At 41.4% G+C, this 23966-nt stretch overlaps 1 protein-coding gene and 1 non-coding gene across 3 annotated transcripts in view; both read left to right on the forward strand.

Annotated features, from left to right (window-relative positions):
- Window positions 1-23966, forward strand: part of Me3 (malic enzyme 3) — a 222268-nt gene that overhangs the window by 29181 nt on the left and 169121 nt on the right. The window lies entirely within an intron of this gene.
- On the forward strand, window positions 13537-13602 carry LOC115072227. The gene has a single exon (XR_003851294.1). It is a non-coding gene; the product is annotated as a small nucleolar RNA SNORD58 (small nucleolar RNA).

Here is a 23966-nt window from a genome sequence, read left to right on the forward strand (position 1 = left end):
GGGTTCTTGGGTTTCGATTTTTTTTTTTTTGTCTCATTATTGCAAGTCAAAAAAAATGGAGAATCCTGTCCAAATTAACTTTTATTTTTCCTTATCAATAATCATAGTTTAAGTCTATTCTAGGAGATTAAGCTGAGGATAATGTTCAAAGGAACCAGTGAAAGGTTTCCCCGAAAGAGGAAAATAAACAAACCAACTGCTATCTTCATCCACTTTTTTTTTCAGAGTAAAAAACAAAATAGAAAAAGCTAACAAAAAAACTTAGAACCGTTTTCCAGCGTGGGAATGTGATCCTCTCTAACTCAAGCCTTTGTGTGTGGAGACAATGTCTGAGGCACAGGAATAAATGCTACCAGTCAGCCTTTGCTTTTTGGATAGTTTTCTTTAGAAGGCACAAGAATTTCTTTAAACCCCAAGTCCACAGCTTTGCCATGAGACAGGTAAACTGAGCACCGAGGAAGACAGGCCATCTTATTGTCTGGTTGTAAACTAAGCAGAGGGAGAGGGCGAGGGGTTAAGATGTGGTCCCCAGCAGTGTCTATCCATTAGCTGGCACAATCTTTGCTCTCAGGCTGTCAGCACTCAGCCCTGTAGCTTCCAAGCTGCTCAGGCTGCTGGCAGGGTGGGAGGAAGGAGACAGTCCTGGAAGGAGGACAGTGGTTCACATGGAGAGGCTTGTATCCTGGGTTTTACCTCCATAAACCCAGGATCCAACGAAGGAGAATTTAAAAAAGGAGCCCCATTCTGGCTAGGCAGGTGGAGGCTTCTCTTGCATTTCCTACCCCTTTTCTTTATTTCTGTGTCTTTTTATTCCTACCTTTTTATTCCCTCTTGTCTTCCTCCCTTTTTATTCTTCCTTCCAGTCTTCATGCCCAAGACGATTGCTGGTATGAGACCCTTGCCCTCTCCCTCGGCTTAGTTTACAATCAGACAATAGGATGGTCTGTCTTCCTCGGTGCGCAGTTTACCTGTCTCATGGCCAAGCTGTGGACTTCGGTTTTAAAGAAATTCTTGTGCCTTCTAAAGAGAATTATCCAAAAAGCAAAGGCTGACTGGTAGCATTTTAGTCCTGGGCCCCAGATATTGTTTCCACACACAAAGGCTTGAGTTAGAGTGTGTTCTATTAGTTAAGTCCCCAAATCCCTTCCCCAACAATCATCTTCATGCCCAAGATGATTGTTGGGGAAGGGATTTGGGGACTTAACTAATAGGACACACCAGGAACAACACGCAGGAAGAAAATCTTTGTTCTTCCTTTCCTGAACTTCCCTGCACTCCAAAGGTAACGAGGGGTTGAGAGCCAGTGGCTCTTATCCTCTCCGCTCTGCCACTGAAGACAGACCAGACACTTAACTACTTGGAGCCTAGGTTCCCAGCCTAGATGGTAGACAAACAGCTTAGTAGCATCACCATGGTAACTCAATCTTATGGGAAATGTGAAAGTGGCTAGAGAGGTAGGTGTCGTATATGTTAACATTCATAACATCAGCTGACATTCATCTAGCATTTTCCATGTGTGGATTACTGTCCCCAGAACTGTACATGCATTCACACTTTACATTGCTTAATACATTTGGGAGGCAGGTGCTATTATTAGCTCCTTAACATTAAGGTCCAGAAAGGTTCAGAAAATTGCTCAAGTGCAGCTGGGAATCAAATTAGACTATTCAAGTTGCAGAGCCTGTGCTCTGAACCCCTCTTCTCTAAATACCATTCCCAAGAACACAGAAGAAAGCTGTGAGTTCCCTTCTAGAATAAACAATGCTTCAGCAGGGTCTTCATGATTTCACGGCCTCCTTCTGCCAGGAGACCTCAGGTCATTCCACTGGGATGCAGCAGCCTCTGAGCAGCCTACCATATTTGGCCCATCACTGGGATCTGTTCTAACTCCAAGCTTCCAAACTGTCTCAAAAAGCAATCCACCTCCTTCCTGCCTATTCTCCAATTACCCCCTGGGTAAACACCTCTGCACCGATGAGTCCTATCCTTTCTGTGTCAACGTCCTGTCAGATCTGTCTCCCTCAGGGTACCCTCTTTACAGTCCATGCCTTCTTGTGAGCTGCTGTCAGTCTGGCACCTCCTCGGTGGCTTTGCTGCTTGCTTCTCTGTTCCTATATTGGTCATCCCCCATGCCCTACCCTGAGATTGCTTCTGAAGACTTTGTTCTGTTACACCCTGTGCATTCTGGAATAGTCACAGCTACCCACTGCCTTGCAAATGAAACGTAGTCTCCCTAGGCTATTGTGGGTCTCCTGTGATCAGACTTCTCCAGCCTGGCTCTCTCATTGCTTCCTTTCACCTGGGATCCAGGAAAGTACAGCCCTTCACTGTTGATTTATCTGCCTTGTGCTTTTGCTTAATCTAGTCCACCTCCTATAAAGACCTCGTGGACTAACCCCCATTATCATTGGTTCTTCCAGCCTAAGAAGTCCTTTATGATTGCATCAGATAGACACACTGTTTTCTTCTAGGCCCCTTGAACACTGTCCCCTCTGACCCTCTGTCCTGGGAATAACATGCATTTGGGTTTAAGAACAATCTGGATCTGCAGACCAGACACCTCTTTAGGTACCTCTCTCTCTCTCCATCACTACCATCCCAGCAAAACTAAACATCCTTTGACAGCCTGTCTTGAATCTTCTTGTTTCTCTTATTATATTCTTTCTCCATGCTGTTACTTTCTAGTAGTTTAATGTAGATATTAGAAGGTGGCATTTAATAGCAAAGGCTGTAGAGTGAGCCTTAATGAGGATTTGAATTCTGGCTTTGCCTACCCAAATTAAGAGACCTTGGGAAGATTATATAAGCATTCTCTGCTGTTTCCTAACTTACAAGATAGGATGAATAACAGAAGCCCTTCTGGAGCTGTTACAAGATTAAATAACCTGAGCCTCTTGACGCTCTCAGATCAGTACCTGACACATGGAAAATGAAATGTCTTGCTGTGCTATGTACTCGGTTCTATCTCTGATGCACTAAGAAGCTGACTGGGCACCGTAAAGTAGCTTTGAACTTCTTTGAAGCAAAGGAGTTTCTGTGGCCAAAAACTAAGAAACCAAACCCTCAGCCAGGCCACACCATGCTTGGTGGCGACTCAATGGTCATCATTGAAATGCATACCAGATGCACACAGCATTTTCCTGTGGGAACCCTCGACATCCTGACTCTATCTCTGGGTACTGGGGTCGGGGGTGCTCCAGAGGAGAGAGACTAAATGTTGCCACTTAGTTGTGGTGGCTGACTCATGAATGGGAAGTTCGAGGAAGGGAACTCCGAAAGCCCTTCCTCCCCATGTGTTTCCTGTCAATGAAGCCATGACCTAGGGCCTGGGCTTCTGTGAAAGAGTAATTGCCAAGGGGACTCATAGATTTCACAGCATCCTGGGCTACAGCAAGGGAAGCTTCTGGCCTTTACTGCTACTTCTCACCTGGGGTCAGCCAATTTCCCTACTACCCAAGACCCAGGATGGTAGTTCTCCCAACTGTGATGAGGCCTCAGGACCCTCATCACAGTTTTCGCCAGCTCTCCGGTACAGGGATACAAAATGAATGCATGCTGGAAGGTGCCTCAGCCTTAGGGCTGAGGTACAAGGAAACTCCTTTTCTGCTGATGTGGAGACTCTGAAGAACAGCAGGGTAATTGGCAGTGCATCAAGACTGGAGCCCTGAGGACTAATTCCCAAGTCCCTGTGCTTTTCAGGAAACTTTCAATGCATCTGCTTGCTTGTGGTATGAGGAAACGACAGAAAGAGGAAATCAAACTGCAAGTCCACAGCATAGCAAAGACCACCTCGCTCAGCTCCACATAGCAGTCGTTTCACCTCTTAGCTCATCCTTTACTTCTGAGGTTAACCACTTTCCTTGCTATCATTTCCCAGGCTACTTGGGAGGCGGAGGTGAAAGCCACATCCCAGAAAAGCCTGAATACGTTTGTTTCCAGCATCTCTTAAACATGTCACTGTTCAGTGGTGTAGCTACCCGGTCTACACCACTATGGCTTTGGAGTCAGTAGTGGGTCTGAGCAGGAATGGAAGGCGCTGTGAGGATGTGGATAAGGTGCTCAACTTTTCTGAGACTCTTTTTCTTCGTCTGCAATGTTCTATAATAAAGATTTGATGAAATATTCCTCACCATCTCTCAGAACATTGACACAGAGTAGGGGACACAGTGCCTAGTAGAAGCAGTAGTACTTTTATCACTGAAATTCTTTCAGTGATAAAAGGTATTATTATACTATGAGATCCAGAATTAGCAGAGAAACCTGAAAACAAGATGTGATAGGTTAGAGAGGGGGCTGAGAACTTTTCAAAAACTCACCAACCCACTCATGGTCCATGGTTTCTCCATCATGAGCATTTGTTTCACTGCCAACAGGTTAATGGCAGTTTTATGTCTCCGAGTTGTCTGTCCCTCTTAGTGAGCTACATGCCACCAAGATACTAATGAGAATAAAAAAGGAGAATTCCAAGGGCACAGGGTTGGGAAGCTGGGCTTCAAAACTAGAAATCTCTCTGCTCAAATCCAGGCTCTGTCATGACCTTTGGCAACTTGATTACTCTCCCCAAACCAAGCTCCAGGACCACAGTTTTCAAACTGACTTTTAAAAGATCTTTTTCAACCCCAACCCTACAATTCAGCACATAGCATCCTTCTCCAAACCCACTCTTCTTCCACCTCTGATTGTCCAGAACCTCAAGGCCCCAAGTCTGGGATCCTTGGTGACTCAGCCAGTCCTTCTGCCTTGCTGCTGTCCCTTCCATGCCTTCCCACCGACCCTGCTGCTTCCGTGGGAAATGAGTTTTCCATAGTACCTTCCAGCTGCCTGCAGGCTCTGGCCCACTCCTCTCAGGCCCTGGGTGGCCCCACATCATCCTCCCACAAGTGGCCCCCGATTAAAATCTAAGCTTCCTTTCACACCTGCACAGCCTCCCATTACCCATGACCTGCACTGCTCTGAGCAGCACCTACCTAGCCTTTGAACATCCTGACTCTGGTCTCTAGCACATGAGTCATGCCTATTAACATGGTTATTCAAGAAACAACACTTTCTGAGGGAAAATGTTGGAGTATTCAAAGAGGTTGCCAAGGGGTGTGTTTTCTCCAGGCCACAGGCCTGATTCTATCAAATCTACTTCATCCTGTTGACTTCTCTTGGAATTTGTCTGAGGCAAACACTGCTGGAGGTTTGGTTTTTACCTAAAATTATGCTGCTTTGGAGAAGTTTGTATGAAATGTACAAAAATGTTGTTTAAATTCTGTCTCTGACAAAAAGTTCGCTACAACAGCTCACATCTGTAACCCCAGTGCTGGGGCAGGTATATCCTGGAGCTTACTAGTCAGCCATTCCAGCTGAATTTATGAGCTCCCTGTTCAGTGAGAGCTCCAGTCTCAAAAACTAAGGTGGAAAGCAACAGAGGAAGATAGTCAACATCCATCCTGGCCTCTCTACAAATGTGCACACATGTGCATGCATACCCACATACCCATGAACATGCACATGCACATACCACATACACACACACACACACACACACACACACACACACACACGTGCACGCGTAAGAAATTCTCTATCTCCAGTGAGGGCTATATCATGCACAAGGACCCAGGTTCAATCACAAGCACCACGAAAAGGAAAAAAAAAAATATGTCTCTAGGGCAAAGAAAAGTCTAGGAACAATTCCCCCATGATCTATTTCATGGAAACCTTGAAGCAACACAATCCATAATATTACGGGAGACACAGGAGAGTGATGGAAGACAGAAGTCACTGTAGAATCCCCCTCGGGCCACCAGAGACTTCACTGGTGAGTGGCCAAGCAGCTGCCTTTACAAAGCACTCCCGCAACTGGGATCAGTCAGGGCATCTGATAGAAAACTATGTGTCCACTGCTCACTCTTTTACCCTTTGTTAATAACAGGGGACACAAGCCTTTTCTTCATACACTATTGGCATACCATGAGCTCTTGTAAAGCAAATAAGGTTGTGAAGCCTCACCAGAGAATTTTAGCCTCAGAATTCCTCGGCTTCTGGAGTTCTCGAGTGTTTCAGACTTAGGTAATCAGATGAGTGTCCTCTTCCTATGGTTTGCACTACTTCAGTGTCATGGTCCAGACTCAGCAGAATTAAAACTCAGCAATTAAAATTCAGTCATTCACATCCAGCTTCACCCACTGAAACTGGCTGGGAGGTAGCTAGAGAACCCTGTGTGGATAGATGGTAAGGCCCAGCCAGTAGGGTAAACACTATAGGCTGCCACATTAAGTGATAATGACTCGTGTACTCACAACCTACAACCTCCCGGGCCTGTGTCTTCGGGACCAATCCTGACATCTGGAAACAAACATCGGAACACCAAGATTCAGAAGACATTCAAGATAATGCTAGATGTTCTTGATATTAGAAGGCTAGTAGTTTTCTATCACAGAGTAAAACTTTAAGTGATTTTATCTTCATACATTCTTATGACCCCAAGTCATATGAATGAAAGACATTGTCACCAGAATAAGTATAGAAGTTCCAGATAAGAGGAATGTGGTGATGGGAAAAGGGGGGAGTCTTGTCTAAAGCTTGATATTTAGTCACCCTCCATTCCTGGACTGAAAAGATTGTTCCTCTGTTTTGTGTTTTTTGTTTGTTCCTTTTTTTTAGTTTTACTGTACACCATTTTTTCCTTTAAAAAAATATTTATTTAATAACCACATAATTAGAAGAAGCATTTCATTACAACAGCATTGACATATTCAATAACAATTTCCAGAGCTAAGATGCTTCTCTTTCAAAATTGGCTGTAAATTTTTAGGTTTACAGTTGAATTAATACAGTTATACAATATTGAACTCAGTATAAACCCTGTAAGACATAAAATGGAATGAGGTTTTAACTTTTTTAAAAAAATCTCCATTTCATTTTAAAATACATTGTTTCATACAGAAAGACTCATTTTAATGCAACTAACAGATGTTTGCACATGAGTCTCTAATTTCTGTATATCTGATTACTGCTAGTCACAGTCGGTTACTTTCTGAGATCCTTGGCACCTGAGCATGGATACAAAGTCATCGGGTAGATTTCAATGGTAATGTTTTTCACATCTACTTATTAACATGAAGCAAATTTTTATGCTTCTTCCTCAGATATTTTTTAATTTATTGATTTTTGTGTGTATTTCATACAGAACATCCCAAACAATCTTATTCATCTATCCCAAGTGGTACCCTCCCATAGCCCCCCCACTGGAGCCCATATACTCTGTCATCCCTGTTACTGTCCACTGTGTTGTCGGTGCTCCCAGCCATTCCCCAGTGCTTGTCCATCCACTGAGTCTAGTCAGCCTATCTAGAGATCCTTGTTCCTCTGTTTTCAAATGATTTTTTAAGTGAAGAGCTTCTTTAAGAAAACAAATAAGTGAACACAAGCCCTGCCTTTCTCTTGCAATGTGTTTTAAAGCCCTACAGGCAGAGCCATGACTCTGGGAATAAACAGCCCAGCTGCTCTCAATGTTATGACAAAGGATACAAGTTCAGAGACATGAACTCAGGACACAAGACATTCTCATGACCTGGTGAGGCAGATAGTGGGGCTCCAGTTTCCAGGCCTGGGCTTTCTTTCCTAAAAGACAAGTCACTAGTCAGGCCCGCTGGATAATCAGATGAAGACCACAGTCACCGCCTTCATGCTTGACTTTTTCATCCCTCATTTGCCAACTGAAAAAAAAAAGAAATGAGATCTAGAAGCTTCTTCCCATGTGAAGTTGTATTTATCTACAAGTAGGAGCATGAAACTCAGGTTCAGGCTTCCATAATGTGGTTGCGTCCCACACACTGGAGGGATTGGAACTCTGGTCTCAACATATCCAAAGTCTAGATATCCATTTCCTGACTTGTTAACTGAACCAGTTCCTAAAAATGAACCTAGTTCCTAGACAGGTGACCAGGAACAGAAGCATTAACGATAAAGAAACGGGCCCTGAACCCAGCATGGTAGCACACACCTGTAATTCTCCCACTTGGGAGGACAAGCCTGGGCGATTACATGTTTAAAACTAGTCCCTGTCTGGAAGCCAAAGGGTTCCTTGTGCACTGGCTTGAAATTATTTTGTGTGCTCTCCAACTGGATTCGCAGCTTCCTCAGAGTTAGATCCCAGCACCCAGATATTTCTGTCATTTTTCCCATTAAACTGTATGCTTCAGGAAGGACCAAGTTATTCTCTTCACAGTCTCCCAGGTTGCATAGCACAGGGTTTAGACAATGGGGTCCATACATATCATTCCTGGGACAGTGATGTTTTCATGCTCATTCATTCCAGAAGCCACTTTGTCCTCATGTCTGAACCTGAGAATGTGTTTGTGTGCAGTGCAGCTGAGGCAGCGGGAAAGCCTGCTGAGTCACAGGCTCTGGCCACAGGGTCCGCCTCCTGTGCTTTTTCTTGGTCCAGGTGTCCAAATTTCTGCTATGCACTAAATCTGCCTTGTCAGAGGAGCATGAGAACATTTACTGAGTCCTAAGGCTGTTGATTTTGAGGTTGATACTAAATCCTTCAGAGTGAGGAGAGGGGGTGAGACTTCCCAAGTCAGCAGAAAAGCTGCCAAGGATGTATTTGCCAAGTGGCCATGAACATAATTCTTAGAACCTTGCTCAGGTCACTGTGCATTTGATTGAAAAACTGTATTTGTGGTCAGACAGTGCAAGAATAAAAGAATTGTACTTAATATCTGTTTTCACATGGTCAGAGAGATTTTTCACTGTTTGAAAAAATCATCCTTCCAAAGTTGACCACCACTAAGGGCAAGCAGATTGGTTGCAGTGTTGTCAGACATCCAGCACAGAGCCCCATGGTTACCAAAAGGGAATACAAATGGGGAAATTGAGATTGATTGAGAATCTGTTGGTTTTTGTAAGTCATTTTGTAAATGTTACACCACTTAATCCTTGTAACTCTATTTTACCCAAGAAGGTATTTTCAAAATATGAACATGAGCCTGTACTCTGTCTAAATTTGAAAACAGAAAACTGAATGCACAACACGGCCTTCAAATCTTGCATGGGCTTTATGGTTCTTTCTACTCTGATCATAGATGTTGTACAGTCAGCCTCATTCCCGCTCACTGACATGTATACACCTTCCTCCCTCTTCTGGAACACCCTTATCCCACCTCCCTATGAATTCCCAGTAGCCCTGAACCTACTTAGCACCTGATTATGCTTCAGTTTACTAGTACATCTGTCAGAGTCTGGAGAGGAGCCAGAAACCATACCATATAGAAGGTTCATAATCTAATGACTTATTAAATAAGTGTCTTCATTATTTAATAATGATTTAACAATGTGTTAAATTATTTTTAAAAGGTATTATCTATGTAACAGAAGGAGAAAAGAAAACTCCAAGCTGGGATGTACAAACTGTGAACTGTAAGCCAAATCCAGTTCACAGCCTGTTTCTGTTTGGTGAGCTAAGAATGGTTTTGTTTTGTTTGTTTGTTTTACCTTTGTAAAGACTGTCAGATAAAAAAGCAGCAAAGACAGCATGTGGCTCACAAAGTTTGAAATATTTACTGTCTGGCCCATTAGATGAAAAGCTAAGACCTTTCCTCTAAGGTTTCATGAGGTGGCAATTATAGGAAGCAGCTGCTATTTCTAAGGATCAAGAATTAGAATTATGAAAATGTGGAAAGCTGGAGAAAAGGCCGAGTCCTGAGCCCGTGGTCTGAGGAGGGGGCTCAGCCAAGGGAGGGTATGATAAAATTTACTACTAGTGGGAAAACAGCATACTCGCCTGAGATTTTTCTTAGGAATGATCTGCTGCTGCCCAGTGAAGAAGCTCTGTCCGGGTGTGGTCACAGAAAGTCACAGAAATCACCCAGAAAGTAGGAAGGAACAAGTTCCTCCTCTCTTCTTTCTCCTTCAAGCTGAGCGGAAAGGCAGTTTGCAAAGCAGAATTGTCATTTGCAGTTCCAACATTCAACCCAGGTGAAAGAGTAAGTTTATACCAAAAAAGTGAATAATTTAATAGCTAGTACAGGGAGATGTCCCCGATCCTTCTGATGCAATCAGTACCCTCCATCACATCTTTATTGTGCTATGTATTGTGCCTCCATCAAATACTAAATATTAAATACTAAAACTATGTGCCAGGGCAACTCTATGTAATTTTCAACATTTAAGCTTCACAAAAACACAGTGGAGCGTGACATATTATCCTCACTCCACAGGTAATGAAACTAATACAGAGATGAGTGAAATAACTTACTCAATGGGACGCTCAGCCAGAAAGTAGAACGAGACCCTGAACCCAGACAGTCTCACTCCAGGCTCTGTGCTTGTAAGACAGCACTACACTGCCTTCAGCTTGCATTTTCCTGGTGAATCCAGTCCAGTGCCTCTCTTGCTTACACAATACACTGGCTTTATGAGGGTAAGGACTGGCTCTTTTTCTGCGGACCATTGGCTCCTCTGGGCCTGCCTCAAGGTCTGGCAGATAGGAGGCTCTTAATAAATGTATGCTGAATGGCTAATAAATGGAAAACGAATCTGTATCATAGGAAACTTAAAGCAACAGCTACTGATCAGAGCTGAGATTCACACTCCAATCTGTTTGATCTCAAAGGCCATATTCTGCCCAGTCATGAACTGGTAAAGTAGAGCTTTGCCAGTTGGCTACAGTGAGGTATACAAGGCACGGAAATTCATTCCTGTTCTCTACATTTTGAACAAATGAGATGTTTCTTATGGTTTTCAGGTTATCCAGAAAATGTGATCTTCCACACATCTCTATTCTTTGGCCATGCTGCGTGAAAAAAATCATTGTACTCTCTAGTCGCCAAACCCAGAGAGCTCAGCTCTGAACAAAACTTTCCTATACACATTGTGTTAACTACAGGGAGAGTCTAGTGAGGAGTTTGACATGGGGATAGGGATTGGGGCAAGGGCTATTGTCCCAAATGCTGTTCAAGTATTTAGATTTCCTTCCATGGACATACTAAAGAAAAGTATTTTGTTTAAAATACTGTAAAAAGGTAAGTATTCCTTCTAGCAAACTTGGACATTATTAAATGGCACCCCATCACTTCAGAGCAATGTCCTTGTTCCTTAGATGTCATTTCCTATGTCCTGCCTTATCACTCAACCACAGGGCCAGATATTAACAGGACTACATGACGCTTCTCTTTTCTCTGCCCCTTTTATAATACTATTTCTCTCAGAATAAAGTCACAAGGCACTGCACAGCCTGGTCCTCAGAGGAGCCCATTTGTTCTTTCTCGTCCACTGATCCAGAGTAGAAGCTCAAAGGCATCAGAAGGACATAGGTAACAGCAGAGTGGTGTCACAAACACATTCATTCAGAAAACCTCCAACCAGCTAATGAAATCTCAGGAGTCAGTATCCCAAGCTAACTTTTCCACCTAGTTTATTTTAAAACCAATGAAAATGGGGCTAGAGAGATGACTCAGCAGGTGAAAGCACTTGCTGCTCTTCCAAAGGACCCAGGTTCAGTTCCCAAAACCCACATGTTGGCTCTCTACTGTCTGTAACTCCAGTTCCAGGTGATCTGGTACCTGCTTCTGGCTTCTGTGGGCACTAAGCATGTACATGGTATGCATGCATACATGTAGGCGAATGTAAACATAAAATAGAAATAAATAAATCTTTAAAATGAGTGAAATTGATTTTAGGCGTTTTCCTGTAACTGGATGTCTCTGGTGTTCTAATGAACACTAGCAGTTCCAATAATCTGGTTAAACAGAGCATTGAGAGGGGAGAGAATAGAGGACTGGTCTCAAAGCTGTTTACACGGTAAGCCTACTGGAGTTCTAGTAGGTTCTGTGTATTGTGGTGTATTGGCAAGTCAATCTATGAATGTCATAGCATTGTAAATGAAAGTGCTAACCCTCTTGATCTCAAGAAAAGTAGCAAACAGAAGATTGTAGAGGTGTTTAACAGGCCCAGGTAGTAGATTTCAGAAAGGCCCAAGGAAATACGGGAACTGAAGTCTGGAAGCCCTCGGAATCCTCTAGTTTCTCTCTTACTGCCAATAAGCCAACTTCTACTTCCACAATTTCTCTATGGCTCCCCCACACTTCCCAAGTTCAAATGAAAATTCCAGTTTCTGCCAAGTATCATGACACACACCTGCAATCCCAAGATTTGGGAGGCCGAAGCAAGAGGTTCATAAGTTTGAAGCCAGTCTGGGCTACTTAGTGAGTTCCATGTCACGCTGGGCCCTATTTTCTGCATTTCAAAATGAGGCCTTTTTTTGTATGTGTCTATTTATTTGCTTGTTGTTTTTTTTTTTTTTTTTTTTTTTTTTTTTTGAGATAAGGTCTCACTGTATGTCCCAGGCTGGTCTTTATCCTTCTACCTTGGTCTTCCAAATGCTGTCATTGAAGGTATAGCACACCATAATTGACTGAGATCTCACCTTAAATGAATTGGAAATCTGTCAGATCTATGAGAAGGCCTGTGCTTCAACAAATACTGTTAGGAATTCCCATCTCATGAGCACACTGTGTGTGTAGCAATCTTCTATTTTATGTACCCCATGACTTTGTAGATGTTGCCAGATATGGTATTTTGTTCTTTGAATCTTTGTCCAATGATAACTTATCTGTCTACTATGGCTAGGAAGTATATATTTCTTTTTTCTTTTTAGTAATTTTAGTTTTTTCAAATTTTGTCATTTTAATTTTCTATAACACCATGAAAATATTGAAAACAAATACAAATAAAAGTTGTTCATGCATGAGCATGTGCCAGACCATTTTTGGAGGGAAAGTTTTAACAGTAGGAACAAATCTAAGCTATGGACAAAAGAGAAGCCACCCTACTCCCCCAACATCTGAAATACATCACTCAAGGAACATCTGAACCAGTTTTTTTAAAACTAATATTGACATGCTATTTCTTTGCATTACTAATCAGTGCTCTGTGATGTAAAACTGACAATAAGACCACTTAATATAGTTTGTATATCTCTGAGTTGTACTTTCAGGAACTATATTCTCAAAAACTCATCAAAAGTTGTTAGTTTTAAAAATAAACATGTGTTTCTTAATGACTCCCATTGGTAGGAGAGTCTAAAATGAGAGCCAGAACTGCTGAATTTTAATTCTAGCTGTCACAAACTTCTGTATGACCATTGGCAGACACATAACTTCTCTATCTCCTAAGATCTCTCCTTTATCAAGTTGCAGGTTGGAACAGATGAGTGATAAGCACCTGGAACATGTTCTTTCACACATGTCCTTCTACAAATCCTGCAACTCCCCTATCATCCCCTGACCAAGGCAGACATCATTAATCAATCCTTACATGCCTCAGTGAACCTTGATGACTCAATCTAATATGTAACACAGCACCCCAGACATCCACCACCCATTGCCTGAAGCTGATTTCCAATTTGAAATTTTCTTATCATCTCTAGACTACATTATCCAAAAAGTGCCTGTGAGCTTTAAAAATGTACAACTCTTTTTAAGGGGAAAGTTTTTCATTTTCTGCTTTAAAGATTCATTTTTGTTTATATGAAAGTTCATTCGACTGTAGTGATAACAGTCTTAGGACAGGCTTGGGTTAACCATGAAATAGACCATGTTCTGAGGCAGGGAAAAAGTTCATTCAAAGAGCTGGGCATGGTGGTGCACATCTGTCATCCCAGCAGTTGGGAGGCTGAGGCAGGAGTGTCGTGAGCTTTGATACCAACCTGGGGTGTGTTTATATATTTTAAAAAATTCATTCAACAAATATTTTTATTTCTCACGCTGACCTTCCTTCTCTCTCCCATCCATTTTTAATCTAAATTACAATTATGATTTGAATGTTACTTGTTCAGAAAACCCTCTAGGTCTTTGTTATTAACTTGAGTTTTAGGTCAGTGGGAATTTAGATACAATCCTATTTATAAGAAAAAGTTTAAAGTTTGGGAATTTGTTATAAAAGAAGGAAAGAATGAAGACGGGAAGAAAGAGAAGGGAAAGGAAAGAAGGGGGGAGAGTGCTGGGTTCCAAAGCACTTTGAAGACCCAGTCGGGGTGGCCACACAGAATCCTAGCACTTGGGGGACAGCAGTGGGAAGGTCACAGAAAGTTTTTTTCAAACACCTTGTGCTCCACAGGGAGACCTTGCCAAAAAAAAAAACACATAAATAAAGTCTTTCTAAAGTGATAACACCAGCCCCAGCCTGTTGATTACTCAAGGGAAATTTTCAAGCCAAGTGTCAGTAATTCAAAGTTCTACACTTTTGTTTAAGAATTCTGAGAATCATGCTTATAAATTAGCTAAGACAACTGCAAGAGGAGAGGTTTTTGTTGTTGTTGTTGTTGTTGTTGTTGTTGTTTTAATGGTGCAATTAACCTTCATTAGAATTCTAATGGATTCTGTGCCAATAAAAGCAATGTTTTCTTTCCATTGGCTTCAGACTTGGATTGAAATTGCTGAAAGTGATTTTCTTCTCTTAGTAACTTCAAAGAACATTGTGTTAGGATGGAAAATGAATATATCAAGTAGGCAAACAATTTCCCCAAAAAATCATCATGGAGAGATCTGGAGATAGCGCAAATAGATGGTTTTTATTTTCTGATCTGGACTCAACGCAGAAATGTTATGGTCTGAGCCCTTGAATGAAGAGTTCCCCACGATCAACTGACCCCTGGATCTTAACCCAGACCTCACTCCAGAGGAGGCCATGCCTGGTCAGGAGCTTGGACAAATCACAAGCATGAGAAACCTCACAGTCTGATGGAAAAATTCTCTGAGGGAAGGAGCTTGGGGTCAGATGAAGCCCATCTGGTAAAACCTCAGGAACTTGGGTTGGCAGATTAGCAGTGTCTGAATTTTAAGATATTTGAACAGAAGAAGGAATATATTATATTAAGGTAAACAAATAATTGAAAATAGCTCCTCAAAATGGGATCCTGGTGGGGGAGTGCCTATCCCTCCTTAAGGAAATAAAGATAATCCCTTTGTAAGCACAGGTAGCAATATACAAATGAAACTAACTCACTGTTCCTCAATAAGTAATCAGCATCCTCTGCTACTGTATGGTGTGATGGAGAAGGGGTGCATTTGCAACCTGAAGATTTGAGTTGAGATACTAATTCTGATGTCCCTTGCGTAAACCTTATATACTCTTATTTTTAGGCATGATTCTAATCAATTGGCTTTCTGGTTTCCCAGTGTACAATAGGTGAGAAAAGAGCAAACCTCCAAAGGATAAAATATACGGATGGCTGATCACAATGGCTGATGCCTTTTCAACAAGAGAGGGCATAGAAAGCTTAAAAAGCAAGCTGAAAAAATTAAAAGATCACATCTGAAACCGTTTTATGAAAGCAAATTGCCTCAGCGGGCCCCATGCACATGAAATGATACACAGTTGTTATGCTCAGAATAATGAGTGCAGACTCAAAGATAAGATTGATCCCTTCTGTTACCTCTACTTAAGGTCAGGAATATGAGTCAGAGGCTTCACTTTAATAAGCATTTACTGAACATCTAGTAGATGCCAGCTTCTGTAACTCAGGGCTATTCATTCAAGGGAGATAAGACATGTATTTGTAATCTGGAGCAGCAAACAGATAAAGTATTTTGCTTTTAGTTTTTACCTAAAAACACTGAAATTTATCACTCACAGAATAAATTAATTACAATAGAAAATTTATTTGCATGCAAATGTTCATTCCCTGGATAAACACTTTGTTGTTGTGAATTATTTTGACTCTAATCGGCTAATCAGGCTCACACCCCAAAGATGAATTTGCTGCTCTAATTAATGATATTTGGTCCACACCCTTCCTTCTCTCTGCTTCCAAAAAGTATCACACTAGCAAGTAAGGTCGAATTTGGCCGCCAGAAAGAATCTGAAGTTAATCAGTACCATATGTTTAACCCTCAGTTTAACTCTTTATAGTATACAGTTTCAGTATTATTCTATAAATTTTCAAATGAAAAAATTTTCTGTCAACAAGATCACTCACTCTTCAATGAAATCACATATTTGGCCATTATCGATGGTATTTATGTTTAGCATTAAACTCTGCTGCTGTTCCTTGCTTTTTAATTTGTTTTGAATGATGTTTAGGTATGTTTAGGTATGTGGGTATTTGCAGATAAGTGTTGGTGACTGCAGTGGCCAGAAGAGGGTGTCAGATACAGTGGAGATGGAGTTACAGGCTTCGAACTCAGGTCCTCTGCAAGAGCAGTAAACCACTGAGCCATCATTGTGTTTCTTCATTGCCTCCTGTTCTCCTGTGTGTTAGCTTTGTGTGGACAGTCTCCACATGTATTACCTCATCTAATCTTTTTTTGTATTAACTCCGTAGGGTCTTGTCATATAGCTATTACCTCAGGTTTTAGAATGAGGAAATTGAAGCTAGGTGATTTATGTTAGGTAGTCTATATTCTTCAAGGAGATTTGAACTCAAGCCTTGTGGTATAGCTGTTTCCTTCAGATTAACTCATTCCCTCATGGAGGGAGGGAGAAAGCTCATGAAACTCACAAGGCCCTTATCATTTGGGCAATAAACTGCTGTGAGAGAGGAGACTTTTTAGTGGTGTAGCTGCCTGAAAGTTGTACAAGGAACTCCGGTGATCAGGTTTCATGAGTTATCACCCATGCATGGGGTGGGGTCTTTCTGGTGATGTAGTTACCCAAGTCAGCCATGCTCCCATAAGTAACCCCAGTAGACTCATTGATTCACCAGGCCAGACTTAGATGGAATTCATTATTTGCTCTCTTATTACCCTCTGTGTCCAGGGTGAATAGAAATAGACACCCCAGGAAAAGTCACATAGCAAGCCCTAATGCTAGGGCTGGTGACAGTAAGTAGTAGGTTTCAGTTATGCCCATCCACAGTCTTCTACTGTACTTTAATATAATATCTCAGAATAGTGTTTTAGATTTTGAATTATTTATTTTGCTTTTGTTATTTAGACTTTAACTTTTAGATCAGGTTATACATCTGTGCTGCAGTTTAACACCCAAAAAAAAATTTTATATGTGAAAAAGCCAGAGTATGCTTTTCTTTATTCTTTGGTTATTTTTCCTTTCCTACTCACATAGCTTGTGGTTAAATTATTTTCCTTAGACTTTCATACTAAAATAATTTGCCTTTGGATAGAAGCCAAGCACAGACCATTTTGAGTTCTCTGCCAGATTGTTTTTCTAAGCAGCCCAAATGAAAGAATTTCCGTGTCTTACAATGGACATTTGTAAGTTGAGTGTCTGTGGCAGTCAGAGCTAGAATATGAAGTTGCTTCAAAATCTTGCATCTTCTCATTACACCTACTCTTAGGAAATGATCCAGTAACCACACAGAAAATGAGAGCGACGACCCCAAATCTCACATCACTCACCGTTTCCAGATCCACATAACAGCTCCTTTATGCTGAATCTAGAATTGAACAAGGATGGTTAATTTTTCACTTTTTTCATAAATCTACATTTTGTTTTGCAAAATTCTTAGTTGCCTTTGAGGAAACTGGAAAGAAGCACATTCAAACTAAATTAACGATGTTTACATTGTGCCAGCAATAATGTTAAGTAAATCTATGTCATTATTGTTGTGATATATACCCCTCTGCAGTAGGCAATTTTCTCCATACATAATAGGTGGACCAGAGCTCAAAGAAACAATTGTCCATATCCACTCAGCTATGATAAATGCCAGCTTCAAGCCTACAAACCGCATCAGACTGCCTGCTTTTTCTGCTTCCTCTTTTGAAAAAGTTTTTATTTTGGAATATTTTAGTTTTGTAGAAAAAAAAATTAAAGATACTGCAGAGAATTCACACATATCTCTCACCAAGTTTCCATGAATTAACATTTTCCAAGTGTGTTTGTCAAAACTAAGAGAGTGATGTTGGTATATTACTATTTACTAAAACCCAGATTTTAGTTGGATTTCAACAGTTTTCCACTATTGTTCTTTTTCGTTCCAGGACTCAATGCAGGAGACCACAACGCACTTCAGTGTGATGTCTGTGATGGTGTCTTAGTCTTTTCTTATTTTTCATGACCTTGACGGTCTCGAGGAGTACTAGCCAGGTATTCTGCAGACTGTTCTCCAATTGTGTTCGTCTGGTTTTATTTTTATCATGCTTAGACTGAGCTATTTTTTGAAGCACGTTCCCACTATAGGAACTCTGGCAACTCTTAGTTCTCCTGCCTCAGCCTCCTGAGTTCTGGGATTATAGGCATGTACCCACATACCTTCTGTATATTTCTACTTGCTATTCTGTTTTTTGGTTTTGTTTTTGAGATTTTCATACAATATAATTTGATGATATTTAGATCCCCTCTTCCATTCATACCTCCTCCCACATTCCCCTCCCAATTCAATGTACTCTACTATATCTGCAATATGGCCTATAGAATCTGATTTGCATCCCCACATGTCCCTCACCATGGGTCCATCCACTGGAACCTGGTCAACCTACCAAGAGTTCCATCCCTGTATGATACTGTCTGTCCCCCTCCCTGCAGCCATCAGTTGCCAAAAGTTTCCTAGGTTGGATTAAGATTTTTTACCCCTTCCCCATGTCTGTGCTTGGATTTCATCTGGCTTGAGCTTACATGGGACTTGTACATGCTGTCATCATTGCTGTGAGTTCATCTATGTAAATGACCAGCTGCCTGGAAAACTCTGTTTCTTTGTAGTCATCCACCAACTCTGGCTCTTACAGTCTTTCTGTCCCATCTTCCACAATGATCCCTAAGCCCTGAGACAGAATTTGAAATAGGTGTCCTATTCAGGATGAGCACTCTGTAACCTCTTGTTCTCTGCAAATGGCCAGTTGTGAGTTTCTGTGTTAATCAGCATCTGCTGCATAAGGAAACCTCTCTGGTGAGAGCTGAAAGATGCATCAATATTATGTGTAGAGGTTGCATTGAAAATGTGTCACTTAGGGCTAAGCGTCTCACAATTATTCTGTACATTTGACCAGTTGTAGAACTCTGTGTTAGTCTCCATCTGTTACAAAAAGAAGCCTCTTTGATGAGTGGTGAGAGACATGCCTGTCCATAAATATAAGGATGCATTTTTTATATTTTGAATTGAATTTTTGTGTATTTCATACAAAACATCTTAATCATCTTTATATCCGACCCCATCTGCACCCTTCTGTACCCCCCCCACTGAATCTCATGAATTCTGTCACTTATATTAAGGCCTATTAAGTCAAGTTAGTGTACCCAGATGTCTCTCAAGAGGGGGCAAAAAGATTGTAAGAGCCAGGGGAGGAGGTACATGACCATATGGAAACGGAGTCTTATAGGCTCCTGGGACCTTGCTTATATGAATGTGCAGCGATGGTGTCAGCATATATAAGGATACATATTTATTTTAGATTTTGTCAATGTAAGAACTAGAGCCTTGGCATGACTTGAAAAAAGAAGTGTGACACTAACTTAAAATTCCATGATGACTTGCATATTTCTGTAATGATAATTAAGAGCTTCAGAATTAATGTCAGTACTAAATTCATAATGAATTATTGTTTTAAGTAAAAAGAAGTTCCAGTATTTTCATGAAGGAAATCTTTCCAAGAGAAGTAAGCTTAACTATCACAAAGATTTGTTCAGGAAGAACTGACTTATTTATCATAATGAAACATTTAAAATCACGCAATTGCTTGACAACAAGAACATAGTTAAGTAAATTATAGCACATGTGCAAAATGATATATTATTGACATTTTTAAAAGCTGGTTACAAAAGTGGGTAATAACATGGAAAGTACTTAGTTGAGATGAAAATATAATGTTGTATTCTTTCCAGTCACAACTAACAACGTGTGCATTGTCCAAAAGTGACTAGAAGAAATCAGAAAATGCCAACCGTGGTTGTCCTTGGGTGGCCAGATCCACAGTTTTACTTTCTTCTCCCTACATTCCATGCAATTAGGATGTTTCTGGATTTGTGGTTGTTACTGTTGTTTACAAAACATCTTTGCAGTGGATATGCTCTTAAACCACTACAAGAATATTTTGTAACCACAGGAGGTGATTACATAAAAGAGTCCTGGAGAACAAGTTATGAGTTAGGCCTAACTCCCAGCCGCCAAGCCACAGCACCACCAAGAGCAAGAGGCTTCACCTTGCTCTTGGTAGTATGGGGGTAGAAAAGAGGAAAGGAGTATCCATGGCCACTCACACTCCATCAGACTCCCATACCACCACAGCCCTGCAAAGGCAAGGCCTCTCACAGAGGTGGACTCTTAGCCATAGCTCTGTGGCACTGAATGAGTCATTCTCCCTCAAAGCCTCTGTTTCTACATCCATCAACAGGGAGAAGTTAATGAGTATTCCTACCTAGATTTGGATCTTCAATATCTTATTTCACTCTAGTGTATCTGTTTCTTCAACTATAAAATGAGAATAATAGTAGTATCTACCTTGAGAGATTTGGGGAGGACAAAATGTGTTAATATCTGTAAAGTATTCAGAATAATTCCTGGCATATAGTAGGTAGTCAATGAAGTAAAATATGGTGCATTGTATTTGAACAGTCAATTCCGTTCACCAGGAATGTGAGAATTCTGTACTAAATGATTTCTCAAATAACCTCCAGCTCTAAAATTTTGTGATTCAAATTATCCACACACTAGAGCATCTCAAAACATGGCCCCCAAAATGTGTAAGGGACTGGAGAAATGGCTCAGTAGTTAAGAGCACTGTCTGCTTTTGCAGAGGACCCAGGTTTCTGTCCCAGAACCCACATGGTAGCTAAGAACTGCCAGTTCCAGGGGATCCAATGCCCTCTTCTGACCTCCAGAGACATTAAAATGATATGGGTGCGCTTACATACATGCAAGCAATGCACTCATACACATAAAATAAAAATACTAAAGTATTTTTAAAATATGTGTAAGAACTAAATGACATTTATTCATGTGGAACAATGGCTCATAAGTTCTGATTTTGACTTTTGAAAAGTCATGAAAGCCTGCTTTGCCCAAAAGGTCCCATATGGACTTCCAGTTAAAAATCATAGGTCTTGGTTTTCCATGCTAATGTGTGTGTGTTTGTGTGTGTGCACAGAATTTAGTTCTTTCATAATGATTGTATTCTGACTGTAACCCAAAGTCCTAAAACTCTTTTTGTGGTGATATGTGACATAATTTAATATTTTAGACATAAAGAAAAAGTTCATTTTATCTGAAGTAGCGTGAACTGGGAGTTTCAAGTCCTTAATATTTAATACACTATCTAAAAATTATAATATAAGAGAAATTAGTGGACCTGCTTTTAGTTAATAGGATACAATGAAGCTATTGAAAGACTTAATTTCAAGGGCATTTAGCTCAGGGAAATGTTTGGGGAAAGTCCTCAGATGCCTTGTTGGTGACCATTACCAGGAAGCAGAAAGACAAGGAATTGAGGCCCAAGGAAAGAGTCCCCACACACCAGGAACTGAGAGAGCAGGGTCAGAGATGCTTTTCCTTTGGGGAGCCCTTACTATCTAGTCAGTCCCACGAGGGCCCAATAGAAAGGAAACAGGTCCCTAGTCTGTGCATATGCAGCAAAAGGGCTGCTAGACTCAGCAAAAGCTTAATCCAGCCCTTGTATATTAATCCCAAATCAGATCAGTTCAAAAGAGGATGTTTTAGCTGGGTGTGGTGGCACACGCCTTTAATCCCAAGCACTCAGGAGGCAGAGGCAGGCGGATCTCTGTGAGATCGAGGCCAGCCTGATTGATATAGCAAGTTCTAGGCCAGCTGGGGCTGCTTGTAGACCCTGTCTCAAAAAGACAGCAACAAAACAAGGAGAATGCTTTTTGACCAGTTGAGATTAGTGTCTAACCTCCACATGAGTAGTGAAAGCAGTATTTGTGAAACACTTTGAAGCCTCTTTAGAGTTATAACACTCACTCTTGAGCAACAGACCTGGATTGTAATCCCCACTCCACAATTTAGTAGCAGTATCACTGGGATACACCCTCATACCCAGTCCCTTCTTAGAGGTACTAGGAAGATGGTGTGAGATTCTATTTCAACATTCTGAGCACGGAGCTAGACACACCGTGAACACTCAGTAAATGATAGACAGATAATGACCAGAGTGACTTCTGTATTACAGATGAGGAAACTGACTTTAGAGAGCCGGATGATTGGTTCAAGATCCAACCAGTAGAACCAGTGGACGAGCCAACAATCAAGGATATCTCTGGTGTCTCAACCTATAAGTGTCCCTGTATGCTGATAGAGCAAAGCTTTCTACTGGGTGGAACATTAATCACATGCTTGTCTCAATTCCACTTTTCTCCAGCTTTGTTGAGACACGATTAACAAATGGAATATTGAAGGTCTGCAATGTGATAACTTGAATCATGTAATACAATGTGAAATGATGACCACAATCAAGCTAATAAGCATATCCATCCCTTCACATGCTGACCCATCCATGCCTTATTGTGATAAGAACATTAAGATCTACTCTAGCAACCTGCATGTCTCCCTCTGGGACCAACAGACTGCCTTCTCTGGGTCCCAGGAGCTCTGCTTCTGGGCCTGGCTCCGCCCTCACCTCCTTCTGTTTCCCTGGGCCTGCAGGCCTCTCTCCTACCCTCAGGCCTCTCTCTGGGGTAAGTTCATTGGACCCTCCCGCCTTGACTCCCCCAGCCCAATTCACCCTCCCATCTCCACCGCCATTCTCTCCTCTGAGTTTGGGCCCTGGCCCATTCCTTGTCTTGGGGCCCCAGACACCTGAGGAACCACTACTGCTCCCTGATCCTTTTCATCCAGACCAACTGAGTGCCTTCTCCAGGCCCCAGGAGCACTGCTTCTGGGCCTGGCCCCACCCTCAACTCCCTCTGCTTCCCTCGGCCTGCACCACCGGCCAGCCTCTTTCTGGGACACTGGGGCTAACCTTTCCTCTTCTTGATCCTTTGCATCCAGACCAACCCAGCTCCTCAGTGCAGTCCCCAGGAGGCCTTAGGGCCTATTCCCGCCCCATCTGCCTTTGCATCTCTTGGTGGCACAGCCACCAGCTGCCCTAGACCAGCATCTTTCCTGAGCCAGGCTCCCAGGCCAGTCCAACCCCCAAATTCCTGAGGCCAAAATGGTTCCTGGAGGGATCCAGACCTTAGGAGAAAGGCTGAGAGCATCTGATCCTCATCTGACTTGGGCCTCTGTGGGAACTCCTCAAAAACACATAAAATTAATGAAAAGAAGCAGACCTAAACTTGAAGGCCTGAGGCTCACACAAGAATCAGAAACTACAAAAGAAATTCACATGTCACAATCACAGAGAAAAAATAATAACATGAAAAACCAAAATAACATATCCTCACCAAATACCAATAGTACTCTAGAGGAGTACAGTGAGAACCCCCTAGAGATAATGCAGGACATGGAACTCAAAAGAACGATTATAAACATGATAAAAAGAATTCAGTGAATTTAAAGTACACACAAAAACAGAAATCAAAGAACTGAAGGAAGATAGGGATAAATTTCTGAATGAATTCAGAAAAGAGTTAGAAATGCTGAAGAAAACTAAGGCTGAAATGAAGAAGGAAGTGAAACACTCAATAAGCCAATTAGAAATGACAGGAGAAAGCCTCACCAATAGGATGAACGAAATGGAAAACAGAGTATCAAGACTGGAAGACAAAGTGGGCAAACTAGACCACTCAAGGAAAGATTTTGAAAAATTTAAGAAATCACAAAAATGGAATATGCAGGAATTGTATGACACCATAAAAAGACCAAATTTACGAATCATAGGCATACAGGAAGAAGAATCCCAACATAATTAATGGCATGGACCAGACCTTCAACAAAATCGTGGAAGAAAATTTCCCAAAATTAAAGAAAGGCATGCCCATATAAATACAAGAAGCACATAGAACACCAAACAGACAGGAACAGAAAAGAAACTCTCCTCGGCACATCATAGTAAAAACACTGAATGTACAGAACAAAGAGACAATACTGAAAGCTGCAAAAGAAAAACAACAAGTCACATATAAAG

Source organism: Nannospalax galili, unplaced genomic scaffold (assembly GCF_000622305.1).
Source record: "Nannospalax galili isolate Female #2095 unplaced genomic scaffold, S.galili_v1.0 scaffold278, whole genome shotgun sequence".
Classification (NCBI taxonomy): Eukaryota; Metazoa; Chordata; class Mammalia; order Rodentia; family Spalacidae; genus Nannospalax; species Nannospalax galili.